The 21,702-nt window shown below is 44.9% G+C and overlaps 1 protein-coding gene across 2 annotated transcripts in view; it reads right to left on the bottom strand.

Moving 5' to 3' along the window:
• LOC129820673 (hyccin 2-like) overlaps window positions 1–19,298 on the bottom strand; it is a 154,358-nt gene extending 135,060 nt beyond the window's left edge. Inside the window, exon 1 of one of the 2 annotated variants that reach the window (XM_055877511.1) lies at window positions 19,131–19,298. The gene's annotated coding sequence lies outside the window, so the exon portion shown is untranslated. Of the gene's footprint in view, window positions 1–18,941; window positions 19,084–19,130 lie in introns of those variants that run through there. The other variant, XM_055877512.1, reaches the window with a different exon arrangement.
• Between the last annotated feature and the right edge of the window lie 2,404 nt (window positions 19,299–21,702).

Genomic DNA, 21,702 nt, shown 5'->3' with positions numbered 1-21,702 from the left:
TAGAAACACGCTCAGTACTCTGAGCGTTGTCAATACCCTCCAGGGGAATACAATACTGGAGTTTTGCCACGTCACTCACTGGGACTCAATGAGCACATCTATTTCCACTCCGATAGTGAGCTAGACGTAGGCCACTTCTAACACACAGATGTAATACAGGGATATTTGGTTACGATGCCAGTCACAAAGGAGACCAGTCCCTCTCCGTTCTTCTCCTCAGCCAGCCAGGGCAACAGCCAGCCAGGGCAACAGCCAGCCAGGGCAACAGCCAGCCAGGGCAACAGCCAGCCAGGGCAACAGCCAGCCAGGGGAACAGCCAGCCAGGGGAACAGCCAGCCAGGGGAACAGCCAGCCAGGGGAACAGCCAGCCAGGGGAACAGCCAGCCAGGGGAACAGCCAGCCAGGGGAACAGCCAGCCAGGGGAACAGCCAGCCAGGGGAACAGCCAGCAGGAGAACCAGGCAGGGAAGGGAAGTGAGGCGGAGGGACACAGCAGCAGCGTCTATATTTAGCTCTGCTGCAGCTGCAGGGCCAGACAGACATGTTGGACCGGGCTAATAGAGAACGGACCATGAGGCAGAGGGATGCAGCAGCAGCAGAATGAGCGGAGTAACACACACACACTGGGGGTCAGGGAGAACAGACAGATGAGGCCCAGGAGCATAGCTCTGCCTGGAAACTGAAAGTTCTCTCATTGGTCTCCGTCTCAGTCCAAACACACCAACCAGGGTTTCCGTTTGCCGATAATAGCTGGCTTTTGGCTGATATCTTATTTTTTAAACGATCAAACTGGCGCCATAAAATGTTCCATTGCAAAATAATACTTTTTATCCAATACATTTGACCGGTCATGCTTGTCAGTCTTTAGGCTAATTTGCATAATTGTGTGGAATTACATTGCCACGGGTGTATATTCGCTATGCATTTATCACACGCTCACAGCACAGGAGATGATTGTGGACTACAAGAAAAGGAGGACTGAGCACGTCCCCCATTCTCATCGACGGGGCTGCAGTGGAAAAGGTTGAGAGCTTCAAGTGCCTTGGTGTCCACGTCAAACTATCATGGTCCAAACATACCAAGACAGTCGTGAAGAGGGCGTGACAAAGCCTATTCCCCCTCAGGAGACTGAAAAGATTTGGTATGGGTCCTCAGATCCTCCAAAGGATCTACAGCTGCACCATCGAGAGCATCCTGACTGGTTGCATCACTGCCTGGTACGGCAACAGCTCGGCCTCGGACCGCAAGGCACTACAGAAGGTAGTGCGTACGGCCCAGTAATTCACTGGGGCCAAGCTTCCTGCCATCCAGGACCTCTATACCAGGCGGTGTCAGAGGAAGGCCCTAAAAATGGTCAAAAACTCCAGCCACGCTAGTCAAACACTGTTCTCTCTGCTACCGCACGGCAAGGCAACAGCTTCTACCCCCAAGCTATAGGACTCCAGATGCTGCACTTGACACATTTATGAAATTGCTTATTCCAGTTACTAATAAGCACGCACCCATTAAGAAAATGACAAAAAAATTGTTAAAACACCTTAGATTGAAGAGAAATTGAAAAATTGTATGGTTGAGGCATGAGGCAAAAGTTATGGCAAATAAGTCTGGCAGCCCAACTGATTGGCAAACGTACTGCAAATGAAGAAGTCATGTGACTAAGCTAAATAAAAATAAACTGTACTATGAGACAAAGATAACTGATATAAAGAATGACAGTAAAAAGCTTTGGAGCACCTTAAATGACATTTTGGGGGAAAAGGCAAACTCAGCTCAATCATTCATTGAATCAGATGGCTAATTTATTACAAAACCCACTGATATTGGCAACTAATTGAATTACTTTTTCATTGGCAAGATAAACAAACTTAGGGATGACATGACAGCATTAAACGCTGACACTACACATCCAAGTATATCTGACCAAATTCTAAAAAGAGACGAATACTTTTGAAATCAGTGTGGAAGAGGGTAAAAAATAGTCTATCAACAATGACAAGCCACCGGGGTCTGACAATCTAGATGGAAAATTCCTGAGGATAATAGCGGACGATGTTTCCACATCTTCAATTTAAGCCTACTAGAAAGTGTGCCCCCTCAGGCCTGGAGGGAAGTTAACTTCTCTAGGGTAGGGGGCAGCATTCGGAATTTTGGATGAAAAGCATGCCCAAATTAAACTGCCTGCTTCTCGGGCCCAGAAGATATGCAATGCATATAACTGGTAGATTTGGATAGAAAACACTAAAGTTTGCAAAACTGTTAAAATAGTGTCTGAGTATAACAGAACTGATTTGGCAGGCAAAAACATGAGAAAAATCCCTTCAGGAAGTAGTTTTCTATTTCTATTCAATGCCATTACAGTATCCATTGACTTAGGACTCAAATTGCAGTTCCTATGCCTTCCTGTTTCAGGCGTGTATTCTGCAAAATTAGGAAGTAAGAGCAGTCTGAATGAGTGGACCCTAAAGTGTCACAGAGCTTTTTCATGCGCGACCGATAGAGTGACTTTCTTGTTTACCTTTTAAATTGACAACGTTATTGTCCGGTTGAAATATGATTTAATATTTAGGCTAAAAACAACCTGAAGATTGGATATAAACATCGTTTGACATGTTTCTATGAACTTTACGGATCCATTTTGGATTTCTTTGTCTGCCCGTTTTGACTGCGTTTGAGCCTGTGGATTACTGAAGAAAACGCGAACAAAACTGAGGTTTTTGGATAAAAAGAGACTATTGAACAAAAGGAACATTTGAGTAAATGAATGTCTGCTGAGTGCAACCATATGAAGATCATCAAAGGTAAGGGATTAATTTTATCTCTATTTCAGACTTGTGTAACTCTTCTACTTGGCTGGTTACTGTAATGATTTGTCTAGTGGGCTATGTTCTCAAATAATCGTACGGTATGCTTTTGCCGTAAGGCATTTTTCATAACAGACCCCTCAGCGCCGCTATAACAGACCCCTCAGCGCCGCTATAACAGACCCCTCAGCGCCGCTATAACAGACCCCTCAGCGCCGCTATAACAGACCCCTCAGCGCCGCTATAACAGACCCCTCAGCGCCGCTATAACAGACCCCTCAGCGCCGCTATAACAGACCCCTCAGCGCCGCTATAACAGACCCCTCAGCGCCGCTATAACAGACCCCTCAGCGCCGCTATAACAGACCCCTCAGCGCCGCTATAACAGACCCCTCAGCGCCGCTATAACAGACCCCTCAGCGCCGCTATAACAGACCCCTCAGCGCCGCTATAACAGACCCCTCAGCGCCGCTATAACAGACCCCTCAGCGCCGCTATAACAGACCCCTCAGCGCCGCTATAACAGACCCCTCAGCGCCGCTATAACAGACCCCTCAGCGCCGCTATAACAGACCCCTCAGCGCCGCTATAACAGACCCCTCAGCGCCGCTATAACAGACCCCTCAGCGCCGCTATAACAGACCCCTCAGCGCCGCTATAACAGACCCCTCAGCGCCGCTATAACAGACCCCTCAGCGCCGCTATAACAGACCCCTCAGCGCCGCTATAACAGACCCCTCAGCGCCGCTATAACAGACCCCTCAGCGCCGCTATAACAGACCCCTCAGCGCCGCTATAACAGACCCCTCAGCGCCGCTATAACAGACCCCTCAGCGCCGCTATAACAGACCCCTCAGCGCCGCTATAACAGACCCCTCAGCGCCGCTATAACAGACCCCTCAGCGCCGCTATAACAGACCCCTCAGCGCCGCTATAACAGACCCCTCAGCGCCGCTATAACAGACCCCTCAGCGCCGCTATAACAGACCCCTCAGCGCCGCTATAACAGACCCCTCAGCGCCGCTATAACAGACCCCTCAGCGCCGCTATAACAGACCCCTCAGCGCCGCTATAACAGACCCCTCAGCGCCGCTATAACAGACCCCTCAGCGCCGCTATAACAGACCCCTCAGCGCCGCTATAACAGACCCCTCAGCGCCGCTATAACAGACCCCTCAGCGCCGCTATAACAGACCCCTCAGCGCCGCTATAACAGACCCCTCAGCGCCGCTATAACAGACCCCTCAGCGCCGCTATAACAGACCCCTCAGCGCCGCTATAACAGACCCCTCAGCGCCGCTATAACAGACCCCTCAGCGCCGCTATAACAGACCCCTCAGCGCCGCTATAACAGACCCCTCAGCGCCGCTATAACAGACCCCTCAGCGCCGCTATAACAGACCCCTCAGCGCCGCTATAACAGACCCCTCAGCGCCGCTATAACAGACCCCTCAGCGCCGCTATAACAGACCCCTCAGCGCCGCTATAACAGACCCCTCAGCGCCGCTATAACAGACCCCTCAGCGCCGCTATAACAGACCCCTCAGCGCCGCTATAACAGACCCCTCAGCGCCGCTATAACAGACCCCTCAGCGCCGCTATAACAGACCCCTCAGCGCCGCTATAACAGACCCCTCAGCGCCGCTATAACAGACCCCTCAGCGCTGCTATAACAGACCCCTCAGCACTGCTATAACAGACCCCTCAGCACTGCTATAACGGGCCGGCGCTGAGCGAGGGATGGGGGGGTGAGGGTAAGGGGGGTCTGAGGAAGAAACAGGGACAGTGAAAGGGAGGGAGGCCTTGTTACTATGTTGCCCCAACTGATGCCAGCAGGGACCCCAAATAAAATGCTGATCACCAGCGAAACAGTGCCAGCTCACCTGCCTGCAGTACAAACTACAGAGGCCAGTTACACCCCTGAGACTGACTTTCAGCCATCTAATAATCAAATGGATATTAACTAACGCAGGCCGACTGGAAAATACGTTGTCTTCGTCCACCACAGCAGTGAAGTCGGACTGACCCTTCAAGACTACAGAGAAATGATAACAGCAACTCTGGAACGATTGCTGCTCTGAAATGAATGCTAAGGAATCACCACCTCCTCCTCTAACCCCTGATGCTTCCATCCTCAGTTGGAAATGAATTCCCAGCCTAGCGGGGAGCCCAGACCTGCTGTACAGCACAGCCTGGCTTTGTACCAAATGGCACCCTATTCCCTATATAGTGCACTATTAGCCGTATGGGCACTGGTTAAAAATAGTAGTGGAGCCATTTGTAGGGCAATACAAAATCTGCTTTGTGGAGAACGCGAACAGAATCCCAACTTTATTGACAAAGATAAAATACACTGATGCTATTTGTTTAATTTCCTTAGAGGCAACAGGAATTTCCCTGTTTCGGTGTGTGTACATGATGCTCATGTATTTAAAAATTGTTTTCTGGTAGATGGAAAGGCTTTCCCGAAAACATTTAATTTATTATGTTAACTACAAAGTAGCCTATGCCTATCTGGCAGAATGACATGATTATTTGCATAAATTCAGTGGCCATTACTTTTGCAAACTCTGCAATCACATGAGAGCTAGACACATCACTAGCCAAACAAAGGTCTCTGGCTGGTGTGCAGTTGAATTAAAGGGTAACTACAACTAAAAATGAAAAGCCATTCGATTTCTCAGACCTCCTGATGTAGTTGAAGCGTTGTTGTGGATTTAGAACAGCTAAAAAATATTTACATTTTTTAAAGTGGGAACTATAACCCTCAACAAAACAGAATCAGGCAACAAATAAAAATAGGACCCTACATTTGGGGCACAGGCCCTCTCTCAGCACCAACATAATCCAGTTAGAGTCAGGAATTCCCCAGGGCGGCTGTCTAGGCCCCTTACTTTTTTCAATCTTTACTAATGACATGCCACTGGCTTTGCATAAAGAATGTCTATGTATGTGGATGACTCAACACTATACACGTCAGCTACTACATCGACTGAAATAACTGCAACACTCAACAAAGAGTTGCAGTTGGTTTCAGAATGGGTGGCAAGGAAAACAGATATATACACACACACCTTATGGAACAGCGGGGACTGAAGCAACACATGTATAGACACACAATAACATACGCACTATACACACACACACATGGATTTTGTACTGTAAATATGTGGTAGTGGTGGAGTAGGGGCCTGAGGGCACACAGTGTGTTGTAGATATGTGGTAGTGGTGGAGTAGGGGCCTGAGGGCACACAGTGGGTTGTAGATATGTGGTAGTGGTGGAGTAGGGGCCTGAGGGCACACAGTGTGTTGTAGATATGTAGTAGTGGTGGAGTAGGGGCCTGAGGGCACACAGTGTGTTGTAGATATGTGGTAGTGGTGGAGTAGTGGCCTGAGGGCACACAGTGTGTTGTAGATATGTGGTAGTGGTGGAGTAGGGGCCTGAGGGCACACAGTGTGTTGTAGATATGTGGTAGTGGTGGAGTAGGGGCCTGAGGGCACACAGTGTGTTGTAGATATGTGGTAGTGGTGGAGTAGGGGCCTGAGGGCACACAGTGTGTTGTAGATATGTGGTAGTGGTGGAGTAGGGGCCTGAGGGCACACCGTGTGTTGTAGATATGTGGTAGTGGTGGAGTAGGGGCCTGAGGGCACACCGTGTGTTGTAGATATGTGGTAGTGGTGGAGTAGTGGCCTGAGGGCACACAGTGTGTTGTAGATATGTGGTAGTGGTGGAGTAGGGGCCTGAGGGCACACCGTGTGTTGTAGATATGCGGTAGTGGTGGAGTAGGGGCCTGAGGGCACACAGTGTGTTGTAGATATGTGGTGGAGTAGGGGCCTGAGGGCACACAGTGTGTTGTAGATATGTGGTAGGGGTGGAGAAGGGGCCTGAGGGCACACAGTGTGTAGTAGATATGTGGTAGTGGTGGAGTAGGGGCCTGAGGGCACACTGTTATACAATTTTAACACAATCAAATACATTCATAACTGCCTTGACCCAGTCAGCCAAAGCCTCAGATCCATCACTCCCCTGGAATCATCTAATTGGCAGCAGTTCAACTCTGGGCTCTGAGTCGTGACTGGCACAGTAAACAGGACAGGCCTCAGTTTAGACATAAAATACAGAGACATGGAGCTCTCAGGTACCTACCGTTATTGCACTGTGATGTACCTTGCTGGTCTGTGTCACAGTGGAAATACAGTGCATTCGGAAATGATTGATTCCCCATTTACTTTTTCCACAATGTGTTACGTTACAGCCTTTTTCTAAAATGGATTAAAAAAATGTAATCCCCCTCAACAATTTACACACAATACCCCATGACACAGCCAAAACAGGTTGATGGATGCCACCGATCTTGGGTTTCTATTTACATTTTTTTAAATAGATTTGCCACAATTTCTAACAACCTGTTTTTGCTTTGTCATTATGGGGTACAGTGTATATTTATTTCACTTACTTGCTGTTTCGTTCATTTGTTCAGTCGTTTCTTTATCAACCAGAATTTCATCATATATGTCAAGCAGTAAAAGTTTCAGCTCCGTGGCCTCTCTTCCTCGGCGCACACTGTCACTGTGTCCGTTTCCATCTTGTCCAGCTGTGTCTAACATTGCACATAAAGCCCGTTTGTCTGCATCGAAGTACCGGTCCTTGTACATAGCGTCGAGCACGGTGGAGACACAGCAAAGAGGCTCAGAGACAATGCCACCAAATCGCTTTTTCACAGCGTCTTGTAGAGTACTTTTCCAAGTTAACCCCACAGTCTGTGTCGGCAGTTTTGTTGAGCAGAGGGTATCACGTCTGCTGCAGACAGTTGATTCGCTTATTTCTCGAGTCAGTTGTTCAAATGGCACTAGGAGTGTGCTCATGTTTCAAACATGTTCTCAAATGCCATTGAAATGCAACGCAATACGGCTTTCCTCAGTACGAAATCCTCGTCGACCCACTGTGCTGTCAGACTCAGCATGCTCATGGGGCTGACGTCGCTGGTCCAAATATCAGTCGTGAAGCTAATAGCAGTGACGCCCATAGCAAGTAGCTCATGGATGTGAGTTTCAACAATACTGTTTAACTCCGGTAGGGCAACATCTGAAAAATAGCGCCTACTTGGTAGTGTGTACCGGGGCTCGAGGTGCTCGACCAGTCAGCGAAAGCCAACATCATCCACGACAGAGAACGGTTGATTGTCAAGGGCAATGAATTCCATTTTCTTGGCGTAAATGGATTTTGACTTGTCTCGCTGAAATTCTCTTTCAAATGACTGCAAAGTCCACAGAGCAGACATTGTGGGCTCGGAATGCTGTGTTGCACGTGTAGCGCTATATTTTTTGTGACGTCATTACGCCATCTACCTACGTTATACAGGTATGCACGTCAGCTTTGACATTACCTCATCTACCTACGTTATACAGCTATGCACGTCAGCTTTGACATTACCTCATCTACCTACGTTATACAGGTATGCACGTCAGCTTTGACATTACCTCATCTACCTACGTTATACAGGTATGCATGTCAGCTTTGACATCGGTTTTGCACATCTGTGTTAAACTAGACATCGGGCCGATGCCTTTGTTGGCATTTTTAGCTAATATCAGCCGATTCCGATATGCTTACCGATATATCATGCATCCCTAATGTATTGTCTACATTGGTTTTTGCCACGTTTATTCCATTACAGACACCTAATGCATACTTTTACATGATATGTGAGCTAAACGTAAATGGAAAAGACTTTAATCCACGTTAAGGACAAAACTACATTGAAATCAAATACTTCAGGATTCTACTCATTCCTATGGAGGACTGCCAATAAGCTGCTCCTGATCATTCCTATGGAGGACTGGCAATAAGCTGCTTCTGATCATTCATATGGAGGACTGGCAATAAGCTGCTTCTGATCATTCCTATGGAGGACTGGCAATAAGCTGCTCCTGATCATTCCTATGGAGGACTGCCAATAAGCTGCTTCTGATCATTCCTATGGAGGACTGCCAATAAGCAACTTCCCAAATGGCACCCTATTCCCTATGAACCCTGGTTCAAAAGTAGTGCACTATGTCAGGAATAGGGTGCCATTTGGGAAACAGGCCCTTCCCTGGTGAGTATAGGATGAAACCCACATAACTTACCCCAAAACCACTTCCCTGGGAATCACATCCGTCGCAGAAGGCTGTCTGTCTGTGTGTCCAGCTACTAGTCGTATTCCCAAACTGCGTCACATGAATCCAGAAATACCAGGCGAGTAATACGCTTCTGAAATCACTGATGCAACAGAATAATCAGGAGACATGTTGCTCTTCCTCAGTGCTGCTCTGACAGTGTAATCCAGAGAGAACCCTAGTGTGTCTCAATAGGGGTACAATCCTCACCATAGGAGGGAGATTATAACACACAGATGTGACAGAGCTGACAGCCAGGCCTCCTGCCCGTCTCTATCAGTGGGACTCAGCAGGCTGGACTCCGCTCCCTCTGTCTACGCACATGTTCAGCTGGCCCGGTCCGTTCAGTACCCTTCACATGACTTGTGTGATTAACCTGTTCAGTGCTTCCTCTAACGGATTCAGTCAGTTAGGAATCTCCCATTTCTGCAGTTTAAATCCTAAAATGACACAACAGCCTTAGATACAATCTAGGCCTAAAAGAGGACCTGTTAACCCACGACAGGGTAATTAAAGCACTGATCCCCTGGGCAGGTATCCCTCGGGTGGTGGAGGAGGGCATGATGTATGGTTGGGACTCTGCATAGCCCTGGGGATATAACTTCAGTAGGGTAAATCCATTTGAATTCAATCACTTTGACAGCATCACTTTAGATTTAAACCAAAACAACTTCCCATTCATGGTGGCCGATGGAAGAAGTGGTCAGAAAGGGACTTGTTTTTACTTGACTGCCAAAACATCCCGGAGATAAAGGTGCTCTGAGTAGTTCCGGAGATAAAGGTGCTCTGAGTAGTTCCGGAGATAAAGGTGCTCTGAGTAGTTCCGGAGATAAAGGTGCTCTGAGTAGTTCCAGAGATAAAGGTGCTCTGAGTAGTTCCAGAGATAAAGGTGCTCTGAGTAGTTCCGGAGATAAAGGTGCTCTGAGTAGTTCCGGAGATAAAGGTGCTCTGACCCATTTTGAAAACCCTTCTTCACCGGGAAATATAACTGGTTGAGGTTGGCATCATTTAAACACACACAAACAGTGCTGTCCAACTAGAATATTTATTGAAAAGAATATTGCATGCCAGCAGCATACCACCCTGCATACCACTGCTGGCTTGCTTCTGAAGCTAAGCAGGGTTGGTCCTGGTCAGTCCCTGGATGGGAGACCAGATGCTGCTGGAAGTGGTGTTGGAGGGCAATTTAGACCCCATTTCACATCTGAGAGTTTTGTGTTCATCAGTTGAGATAACATGCTCTTAAATACAGGGTGTGTGTCATTTCAACTACAGAAATCATAGACTGGACCTGTCCCTTCAGACCACTGCAATTTAGCTGGGAGACCATTACAAATTTACTTAAAATGTTAAAAAGGTACTACACAGGATTTTTTTTAATTGTAATTTCACAAAAATGTCCATAATATATCTGCAGTAATAGTGTAATGATAGCGTTGGCTGTGATTTTCACCTATTCATTTCTCCCACCGGAGTGGCAACTGTGGTCAAAATGGGAAATCGGTTTTGACAGTGTGGCTGTGTTATCTAGTGGAAATCAACTCAGTGACCAAAAATAATGCAACAATTTCACTGAGTTACAGTTCATGTCACCCACCACCGCTTTTTAGTCTAATGTAGCAACATTACAATTGTGCTTTTTACATTGGATAAAAGTAGAGACTCAGAGCTACAAATCATACTGCAAAGATGAGGAACAACAGGAAAGTAATTCTGATTTGAAAGTTGATAAACTTGTAACTTTTGAGAAAATGGCCCTTGAATGCTTGGGTACGTCTACTGTAGAAGTCTTCATTCCTAACGGCCCTGAATACCTCTGTTGATCCTACAGCTATTGCATGCAGAAATCATGTGCCTATGAACCAGAGTTACACTGTTAGCACTGAGGCAGAAGACCACTTACGCTTCGAACACACCGACTGCGTCATTGCATCACTGCTGCATAACATTTTGCGCAGCTAGGCAACAATACTGATGCAGGTACCTTTTGCAAATGGTCGCATGCGGTTGGACACATGGAGGAGAGAATCATTTTCGCAGTATCCTCAAAACCGTGTCTTTTTGACACAACTGCTGACAGCTACAGGGACATAAACACAAAAAATGCTGCTTGGAGACAAGTGTCCACGATAGTAAGATTGCCAGGTCAGTTTAGTAGTGAGCTTGTGCTAGATGTGGCTAGTTAGCGTTAGAAAGCTTTCGGCGGGGCTGTTCCCGGCCCAACAGCGTGATCAAGACCACCTTCCTCAACGTTGGTCTCATTGTTGAAAGAGCCTACTCTGCCTATCTTGACTATTTATTATTGCATTTCGCTCCAAAACTGCATTTGAGGGAAATTATATTATAGGCTCTCACAATTAATTTGAGGATGTCATCGAATAAATAATATACTTGGCAAATAAATAATTAAAAAATGTAAAGAAATTATGCAATCAAACTGTTTTTATGTAATCCCAATTTTTTTACTGAATGCGTGCAAAAAAAAATCTACATTCATATTTTGCTACTTTCTGTCAAGTCCACTCCTACAATTTGATGCATACGTTCGATTTATCGAAGGTATGCACCACGCAGAACGCACTGCAACTGCCTCTGCAACGCAATGCTGCAAGGCAAATGCAGCGTTCCATTGGAAATGAATGTCCTTCTGGTGTATCGAAACGCAATGACGCAGTCGGTGTGTTCGAAGCGTTAGTGCAGGGTGAGCAGCACAATCAGCTCCAATGTAAATAACATGAGGAAGTCTACCTCTGAAAAGCTTCCCAGTAAAGTATTCAAAACAATCAAGCAACCCAGAAAAGTGAAAAATAGCCCATATTAACACATGCAGCCTGAGAAACAAGGTCCATGAAGACAATAACTTGCTCGTAACAGATGACATTCATATTCTGACTATCTCTGAAACTCATTTAGATAATACCTTTGATGATACAGTGGTAGCAATACATGGTTATAACATCTACCGAAAAGACAGAAATGCCAACAGAGGCGGTGTTGCTGTCTATATTCAGAACCACATTCCTGTAAAGATTAGAGAGGATCTCATGTTAAATACTGTTGAAGTAATATGGCTACAGGTTCATCTGCCTCACCTAAAGCCCATTCTGGTGGGAAGCTGCTATAGACCACCAAGTGATAACAGGTTCATCTGCCTCACCTAAAGCCCATTCTGGTGGGAAGCTGCTATAGACCACCAAGTGTTAACAGGTTCATCTGCCTCACCTAAAGCCCATTCTGGTGGGAAGCTGCTATAGACCACCAAGTGATAACAGGTTCATCTGCCTCACCTAAAGCCCATTCTGGTGGGAAGCTGCTATAGACCACCAAGTGTTAACAGTAAGTATCTGGACAACATGTGTGAAATGGTTGATAATGTATGTGATGTCAACAGAGAGGTATATTTTCTGGGTGATTTAAATATTGCCTGGCTTTCATCAAGTTGCCCACTCAAGAAAAAGCTTCAAACTGTAACCAGTGTCTGCAACCTGGTTCAGGTTATCAGTCAACCTACCAGGGTAGCTACAAACAGCACAGGAGTTATCAGTCAACCTACCAGGGTCGTTACAAACAGCACAGGAGTTATCAGTCAACCTACCAGGGTCGTAACAAACAGCACAGGAGTTATCAGTCAACCTACCAGGGTCGTTACAAACAGCACGGGAGTTATCAGTCAACCTACCAGGGTCGTTACAAACAGCACGGGAGTTATCAGTCAACCTACCAGGGTCGTTACAAACAGCACGGGAGTTATCAGTCAACCTACCAGGGTCGTTACAAACAGCACGGGAGTTATCAGTCAACCTACCAGGGTCGTTACAAACAGCACGGGAGTTATCAGTCAACCTACCAGGGTTGTTACAAACAGCACGGGAATTATCAGTCAACCTACCAGGGTCGTTACAAACAGCACAGGAGTTATCAGTCAACCTACCAGGGTCGTTACAAACAGCACAGGAGTTATCAGTCAACCTACCAGGGTCGTTACAAACAGCACAGGAGTTATCAGTCAACCTACCAGGGTCGTTACAAACAGCACGGGAGTTATCAGTCAACCTACCAGGGTCGTTACAAACAGCACGGGAGTTATCAGTCAACCTACCAGGGTCGTTACAAACAGCACGGGAGTTATCAGTCAACCTACCAGGGTCGTTACAAACAGCACGGGAGTTATCAGTCAACCTACCAGGGTCGTTACAAACAGCACGGGAGTTATCAGTCAACCTACCAGGGTCGTTACAAACAGCACGGGAGTTATCAGTCAACCTACCAGGGTCGTTACAAACAGCACGGGAGTTATCAGTCAACCTACCAGGGTCGTTACAAACAGCACGGGAGTTATCAGTCAACCTACCAGGGTCGTTACAAACAGCACGGGAGTTATCAGTCAACCTACCAGGGTCGTTACAAACAGCACGGGAGTTATCAGTCAACCTACCAGGGTCGTTACAAACAGCACGGGAGTTATCAGTCAACCTACCAGGGTCGTTACAAACAGCACGGGAGTTATCAGTCAACCTACCAGGGTCGTTACAAACAGCACGGGAGTTATCAGTCAACCTACCAGGGTCGTTACAAACAGCACGGGAGTTATCAGTCAACCTACCAGGGTCGTTACAAACAGCACGGGAGTTATCAGTCAACCTACCAGGGTCGTTACAAACAGCACGGGAGTTATCAGTCAACCTACCAGGGTCGTTACAAACAGCACGGGAGTTATCAGTCAACCTACCAGGGTCGTTACAAACAGCACAGGAGTTATCAGTCAACCTACCAGGGTCGTTACAAACAGCACAGGAGTTATCAGTCAACCTACCAGGGTCGTTACAAACAGCACAGGAGTTATCAGTCAACCTACCAGGGTCGTTACAAACAGCACGGGAGTTATCAGTCAACCTACCAGGGTCGTTACAAACAGCACGGGAGTTATCAGTCAACCTACCAGGGTCGTTACAAACAGCACGGGAGTTATCAGTCAACCTACCAGGGTCGTTACAAACAGCACGGGAGTTATCAGTCAACCTACCAGGGTCGTTACAAACAGCACGGGAGTTATCAGTCAACCTACCAGGGTCGTTACAAACAGCACGGGAGTTATCAGTCAACCTACCAGGGTCGTTACAAACAGCACAGGAGTTATCAGTCAACCTACCAGGGTCGTTACAAACAGCACAGGAGTTATCAGTCAACCTACCAGGGTCGTTACAAACAGCACAGGAGTTATCAGTCAACCTACCAGGGTCGTTACAAACAGCACAGGAGTTATCAGTCAACCTACCAGGGTCGTTACAAACAGCACAGGAGTTATCAGTCAACCTACCAGGGTCGTTACAAACAGCACAGGAGTTATCAGTCAACCTACCAGGGTCGTTACAAACAGCACAGGAGTTATCAGTCAACCTACCAGGGTCGTTACAAACAGCACAGGAGTTATCAGTCAACCTACCAGGGTCGTTACAAACAGCACAGGAGTTATCAGTCAACCTACCAGGGTCGTTACAAACAGCACAGGAGTTATCAGTCAACCTACCAGGGTCATTACAAACAGCACAGGAGTTATCAGTCAACCTACCAGGGTATTTACAAACAGCACAGGAGTTAAATCATCAACATTTATTGATCACATCTTTACTAACGCTGCAGAAAGTTGCTTTAAAGCAGTATCCAGATGCATAGGATGTAGTGATCACAATATAGTAGCCATATCTAGGAAAACCAAAGGCTGGGCCTAATATAGTGTATAAGAGGTCAGGCTGGGCCTAATAGTGTATAAGAGGTCAGGCTGGGCCTAATATTGTGTATAAGAGGTCATACAATAAGTTTTGTAGTGATTCATATGTTTGTTGGTCCGTGGTGTGTAATAAGGAGCAAACAGACGCACGCTGAACTTGACATTTATGAATTTGCTTATCCCAGCTGCTAATAAGCATGCACCCATTACGAAAATGACTGCCTTCCGAGTGGCGCAGTGGTCTAAGGCACTGCATTGCAGCGCTAGCTGTGCCACTAGAGATCCTGGTTCGAGTCCGGGCTGGCAGGAACTCTAAGAAAACTTATGAGGACAGGGAGTACTTCTCAAGGTTTCCCTAATCTCGTGGGAATGGAACTGTCGGCTGGGCAGTGATACACAGTGGTGAGAACTACAGAGATAAAACTCACCTACTGTTTGCGTGGAAGTATGTGCGTAGGATACCTACCACTGACAATCAATAGCTCTGACCAATATCCATTTTTTAGCTGTGCACATACTTCCACACAAACAGTATGTGCGCAGCTAAAAAATGGATGTCTTTGTATAATGGACTTTAGTACAGTTTATTCAGAGAGCGTTCTATCTTTTTGCATAAGCTGAGTCTTTGACTAATTATTATTCAACCCATGGTCTTACAGATCTCGGGGATTGGTCAGAGGTATTGATTGTCAGTTATTATCATTGGGATTGAAAATTCTCTTGACAAAAACCGACTGATTTTGCCAAATACTTTAATGATTTTTTTCATTGCAAAGATTAGCAAAATTAGCAACAAACGCTTACACTACTTAGAGACATGGCAACATGGAACTCTATTCCACATCAGGTAACTGATGCAGCAGTAGAATCAGATTTAATAAACAGATATAAATACACCTTATGGAACACCGGGGACTGTGAAGACACACAAAAAGGTACCGACACGTATACGCACACAAGCGCTAACACACGCACTCTCTACACATACATTGTAATATTGTTGTATTATACATATGTAGTGGTGTAATAATGTTATATGATGTACTGTTTTATATGCAAGTACTTAATGTGTTTGGACACCAGGAAGAGTAGCTGCTGCCTTGGCAACAGCTAAAAGGGATCCTTAATAATTACAAAAAGATAAGGTGCAAAGGTACAGTGAAATGTTTACTTGCAAATTTTCATAGTAGCAATTAGAGGTCGACCGATTAGGATTTTTCAACGCCGATACCGATGCCGATTATTGGAGGACCAAAAAAGCCGATACCGATTAATCGGCCAATTTTTTTAAATGTATTTGTAATAATGACAATTACAACAATAGTGAATGCACACTTATTTTAACTTAATATAATACATCAATAAAATGAATTTAGCCTCAAAATGAAACATGTTCAATTTGGTTTAAATAATGCAAAAACAAAGTGTTGGAGAAGAAAATTTGCTTTCTTACATGGCACATATTGCACGCTAACGTTTAAGTTCCTTGCTCAGAACATGAGAACATATGAAAGCTGGTGGTTCCTTTTAACATGAGTCTTCAATATTCCCAGGTAATAAGTTTTAGGTTGTAGTTATTATAGGGATTATAGGACTATTTCTCTCTTTACCATTTGTATTTCATATACCTTTGACTATTGGATGTTCTTATAGGCACTTTAGTATTGCCAGTGTAACAGTATAGCTTCCATCCCTCTCCTCGCCGCTACCTGGGCTTGAACCAGGAACACATCGACAACAGCCACCCTCGAAAAAGCGTTACCCATGCAGAGCAAGGGGAACAACTACTCCAAGTCTCAGAGCGAGTGACGTTTGAAACGCTATTAGCGCGCACTCCGCTAACTAGCTAGTCATTTGACATCGGTTACACCAGCCTAATCTCGGGAGATGATAGGCTTGAAGTCATAAACAGCGCAATGCTTGAAGCATTGCGAAGAGCCGCTGGCAAAGGGCACTAAAGTGCTGTTTGAATGAATGCTTACGAGCCTGCTGCTGCCTACCATCGCTCAGTCAGACTGCTCTATCAAATATCAAATCATAGACTTAATTATAACATAAAAACACACAAATACGAGCCGTTGGTCATTAATATGGTCGAATCCGGAAACTATCATTACGAAAACAAAACGTTTATTCTTTCAGTGAAATACGGAACCGTTCCGTGTTTTATCTAACGGGTGGCATCCATAAGTCTAAATATTCCTGTTACATTGCACAACCTTCAATGTAATGTCATAATTACGTAAAATTCTGGCAAATTAGTTCGCAACAAGCCAGGCGGCCCAAACTGTTGCATATGCAATGAACGCAAGAGAAGTGACACAATTTCACCTGGTTAATATTGCATGCTAACCTGGATATCTTTTAGCTAAATATGCAGGTTTAAAAATATATACTTCTATGTATTGCTTTTAAGAAAGGCATTGATGTTTATGGTTAGGTACACGTTGGAGCAACGACAGTCCTTTTTCGCGAATGCGCACTGCATCGATTATATGCAACGCAGGACACGCTAGATAAACTAGTAATATCATCAACCATGTGTAGTTATTACTAGTGATCATGATTGATTTATTGTTTTTTATAAGATAAGTTTAATGTCTCAACTGATGGCGGGCACAGCACAAAAACCTTAGATTACGTAAATTAGTGTCTAAGCTACAAAAAAATAATACATTTGGGTTTACTGGTTTTTAGATAGACGTTAAAAGGTTAAAAAAATATATTTCCCCAGAAATTCAAAAAACTATTTTGACAACCCTGTTTGTAAGCTTTTAAATTAACCACATACGTTTACCCAATCCAGTGCTGAAGACATTGGTGCTGTGAAAAAGGGATTGGATTTACCCAGTAAGCACAACCCTTGCTCTGTCTAGCAACACACATATATATATATACACACATATAAAACCCAGACTACACGTCCTTATTGTCATTATTATTATTGCAATTGAGGCGAAAGGCACAATACATTCACATGATACAATACATTTACATTTTAAACAAGTTAAACAGCGCCGTCCAGGTGTGGCCGGGGGAGGCCGTCATTGTAAATAAGAATTTGTTCTTAACTGACTTGCCTAGTTAAATAAAGGTTAAATATTGTAAATAAACAAAATTAACACATCGCTTGCGGTAAGGTTTTGGAAGCATAAGGACCTTATCTTTCATGTCAGCGAGAAAAGGAAACCTTTATATAGGTTTAGGGCTCCCAACAGCCATATTTCCATGTTACAGCGCTTGTTTACAGAAAAGACGGCGTGGACTACCTGTGCTAATTACAGTATTGAAAATAAAATGTTTCAAGGACAAAATTACATGTATTTAAGTATTTTTTTGGTTGTAGTGGGGCCAGAAAAATAATTAAAAAAAACATTTGTATATTTGTTTCTTTTTAAAATTGCCATGTTTGGATCACATATTATAATTTTAAAGTATGCATTACGGTGTCTGTAATAGAATAAACGTGTCAAAACAAATGTAGACATTAATGCATTTCTATAGATTCCAAAATATATATTTTTTTTACAATTGAGTACCACCAAGATGGCTGCGTAGTGGCTTCAATAAAGCGCCCCCCATCAGTCAAGGGGTTATAAACATCATTGGTTAAAACAGTGTAAGTGTGTATTTCGCATTTGTTACATTATTTGGATGTGATATGAAAGTAACGTTAGAGGGATTTATGTTTCTAAAACTTTACCGTAATTGAGAATCGATTGACGTTTAGATGGGACTATTAGGCTGTTTCGGCTTCCAGAGCCAATTCACCTTTAAAACAGAACATGTAACGTTAAGGTTTTAGGACGAACGTTAGACTCCGTTAGTCAATTATTGCGCTAACCAGCGTACCTCAACCTCGTTAGCTAATTTCACCGACGACTCAGAGGAGCGCTAGCTAGCTAGCCGTTAGGTAACGTCAATGTTAGCAATGGGTGTGCTGCTTTTAATGGAGCTAGCTTGATGAAGGTTGGCTCCAAGTTTTATAGGTTTCAGTATTGCCCTCGGGCAGGCAACGTCACGGTTCAACAACATATCAACATATTCTGCGGTTTTAATTGTGTAATATAGCAGCTAGTAATAATGTCTGGCTTTGCAGCACGAACAAATCTGTTTGGTTTCATGCCCGGCTAACGTCACGATATGTTGACACGTAGCTGGCTGGGTAACGTTAGGATATACTAGCTAACCAAAACCACGAAGACATCCAGAAACTAGTGTTACAAACGATTCAAAAAGGTCAAATTAGCTTACCATCAAGTTAGCATCCAATGACAAGGTCGAGAAACTAGAAACCAGGCTCCTAGTTAACGTAACGTTACCTAGTTAAAACCGTAAAGGTGTTCACTCCTGCCTCGTTACAAAAAAATAATCCCAGTGTGAAATCCAACTAGCTACGTTGTTAGTCAGCGGTGCGTAGCTAGATAGAGAAATATAACTTACCCAATTTGTCATGCGTTAACAGCAGATATCACATGAATTCAGCCAACGAAGCTAGCAATTTCTGTAGTTTTCATTTAATCATTGCGTGTATGTCGTGTCCCCTGAACATTAAGCTGACTCCCCAACCTATTCTCCAATCACCTCGCCTCCCCGCTATGCTGCTGCACTTCTATTGGACAATCTCAGCCCAGAAATGCTTCACTATAGGTGAAGCAAATATTGCGGGTAGGATGTGTGGACTATCCGATGAGCTATAATTAGAACGAGACTATCCTATAAATCTATGGGAATTATTCTAAAGATTATTTTCCATCAAAAATGTGTACCATTCAATTTGAAGCAGTACTAGATAGGGCATTCATTTGCATTTTGCTGTGAGGCCTGGCCATTTGATTTGGTAGCACCAGACAGTACAGTATGTTCTTCCAGATACGTTGTGTATTTTCACCTCACCTGTGAAGAGGATTTTCAGCAGCTATTGGGCGCAGTGGAAATTCAGCAGGGTCTCACAGATTGGTAAATTAAAGAGGATTTTATACATTTCTATATAGCTTCCTATTGGTCAGACTTTTGCAACGAACTCATTTAACAACATGCTTTGTGTCGTATCCCATTATGATTGGTACCTGAGCCCATAGGAGGCCATTTCGAATATATAAAACCCTCCTCCATTATTATTAAAAGTCTAAACGGATTCCTCGGGACCTCCCAAGGCTGTAGTTATAATTTAAAACGGTTAGGGTTATGGTTAGGGACGGCCCACGGATCTCGTATAGCACCAACATTTACTTGTTCTGTCTGTAAAACCCTGGGCCCGATGAATGTTGTTGGGTGCACTTTTATCAACTTCCACAGTTCTCCAAGATTTCCTACATTTTCTCTTCACGAATTTTGCTCCTCATTTCATGCACCTTGATTGAAGAGTGAGGTAGTGACAGCCTTAATCCAGAATTTTTTTGTTGTTGTTTAAATTTAACCTTGATTTAACTTGGCAAGTCAGTTTGGTGGGGTAGGCCATCATTGTAAATAAGAATTTGCCTAGTTAAATGAAGGTTAAATAAAAGGTTAAATAAAATAACAAATTCTTATTTACAATGACGGCCTACACCGGCCAAACCCGGACAACGCTGGGCCAATTGTGCGCTGCCGATGGGACACCCAATCACGGCCGGTTGTGATACAGCCTGGAATTGAACCAGGGTGTCTGTAGTGACTTTCACTGGGGACAGGGGAGACATCCCCCCCCACATTCAAAAATTGCATTTTTGTATATATCAATCAATCAAATTTATTTATAAAGCCCTATTTACATATATATATATATAAACTCAGCAAAAAAGAAACGTCTCTTTTTCAGGACCCTGTCTTTCAATGATAATTCGTAAAAATCCAAATAATTTCACAGATCTTCATTGTAAAGGGTTTAAACACTGTTTCCCATGCTTGTTCAATGAACCATAAACAATTAATGAACATGCACCTGTAACAGTATAACTTTAAACCGTCCCCTCGCCCCGACACGGGTGCGAACCAGGGACCCTCTGCACACATCAACAACAGTCACCCACGAAGCATCGTTACCCATCGCTCCACAAAAGCCGCGGCCCTTGCAGAGCAAGGGGCAACAGTACATCTAGGTTTCAGAGCAAGTGACGTAACTGATTGAAACGCTACTAGCGCGTACCCGCTAACTAGCTAGCCATTTTACATCCGTTACACTCACCCCCCTTTCAACCTCCTCCTTTTCCGCAGCAACCAGTGATCCGGGTCAACAGCATCAATGTAACAGTACAACTTTAAACCGTCCCCTCGCCCCGACACGGGCGCGAACCAGGGACCCTCTGCACACATCAACAACGGTCGCCCACGAAGCACAGTCGTTACCCATCGCTCCACAAAAGCCGCGGCTCTTGCAAAGCAAGGGGCAACACTACTTAAGTCTCAGAGCAAGTGACGTAACTGATTGAAATGCTACTAGCGCGCACCCGCTAACTAGCTAGCCATTTCACATCCGTTACACTCACCCCCCTTTCAACCTCCTCCTTTTCCGCTGCAACCAGTGATCCGGGTCAACAGCATCAATGTAACAGTATAACTTTAAACCGTCCCCTCGCCCCGACACGGGCGCGAACCAGGGACCCTCTGCACACATCGACAACGGTCGCCCACGAAGCACGGTCGTTACCCATCGCTCCACAAAAGCCGCGGCCCTTGCAGAGCAAGGGGCAACAGTACATCTAGGTTTCAGAGCAAGTGACGTAACTGATTGAAACGCTACTAGCGCGTACCCGCTAACTAGCTAGCCATTTCACATCCGTTACACACCTGTGGAGGATCGTTAAGGCACTAACAGCTTACAGATGGTAAGCAATTAAGGTCACAGTTATGAAAACTTAGGACACTAAAGAGGCCTTTCTACTGACTCTGAAAAACACCAAAAGAAAGATGCCCAGGGTCTCTGCTCATCTGCGTGAACGTGCCTTAGGCATGCTGCAAGGAGGCATGAGGACTGCAGATATGGCCAGGGCAATAAATTGCAATGTCCATACTGTGAGACGCCTAAGACAGCGCT

The sequence above is a fragment of the Salvelinus fontinalis genome, chromosome 23 (genome assembly GCF_029448725.1).
Source record: "Salvelinus fontinalis isolate EN_2023a chromosome 23, ASM2944872v1, whole genome shotgun sequence".
Classification (NCBI taxonomy): domain Eukaryota; kingdom Metazoa; phylum Chordata; class Actinopteri; order Salmoniformes; family Salmonidae; genus Salvelinus; species Salvelinus fontinalis.
Note: the sequence above shows the minus strand (reverse complement) of the source record. Positions and strands in the feature narration are given on the sequence as shown.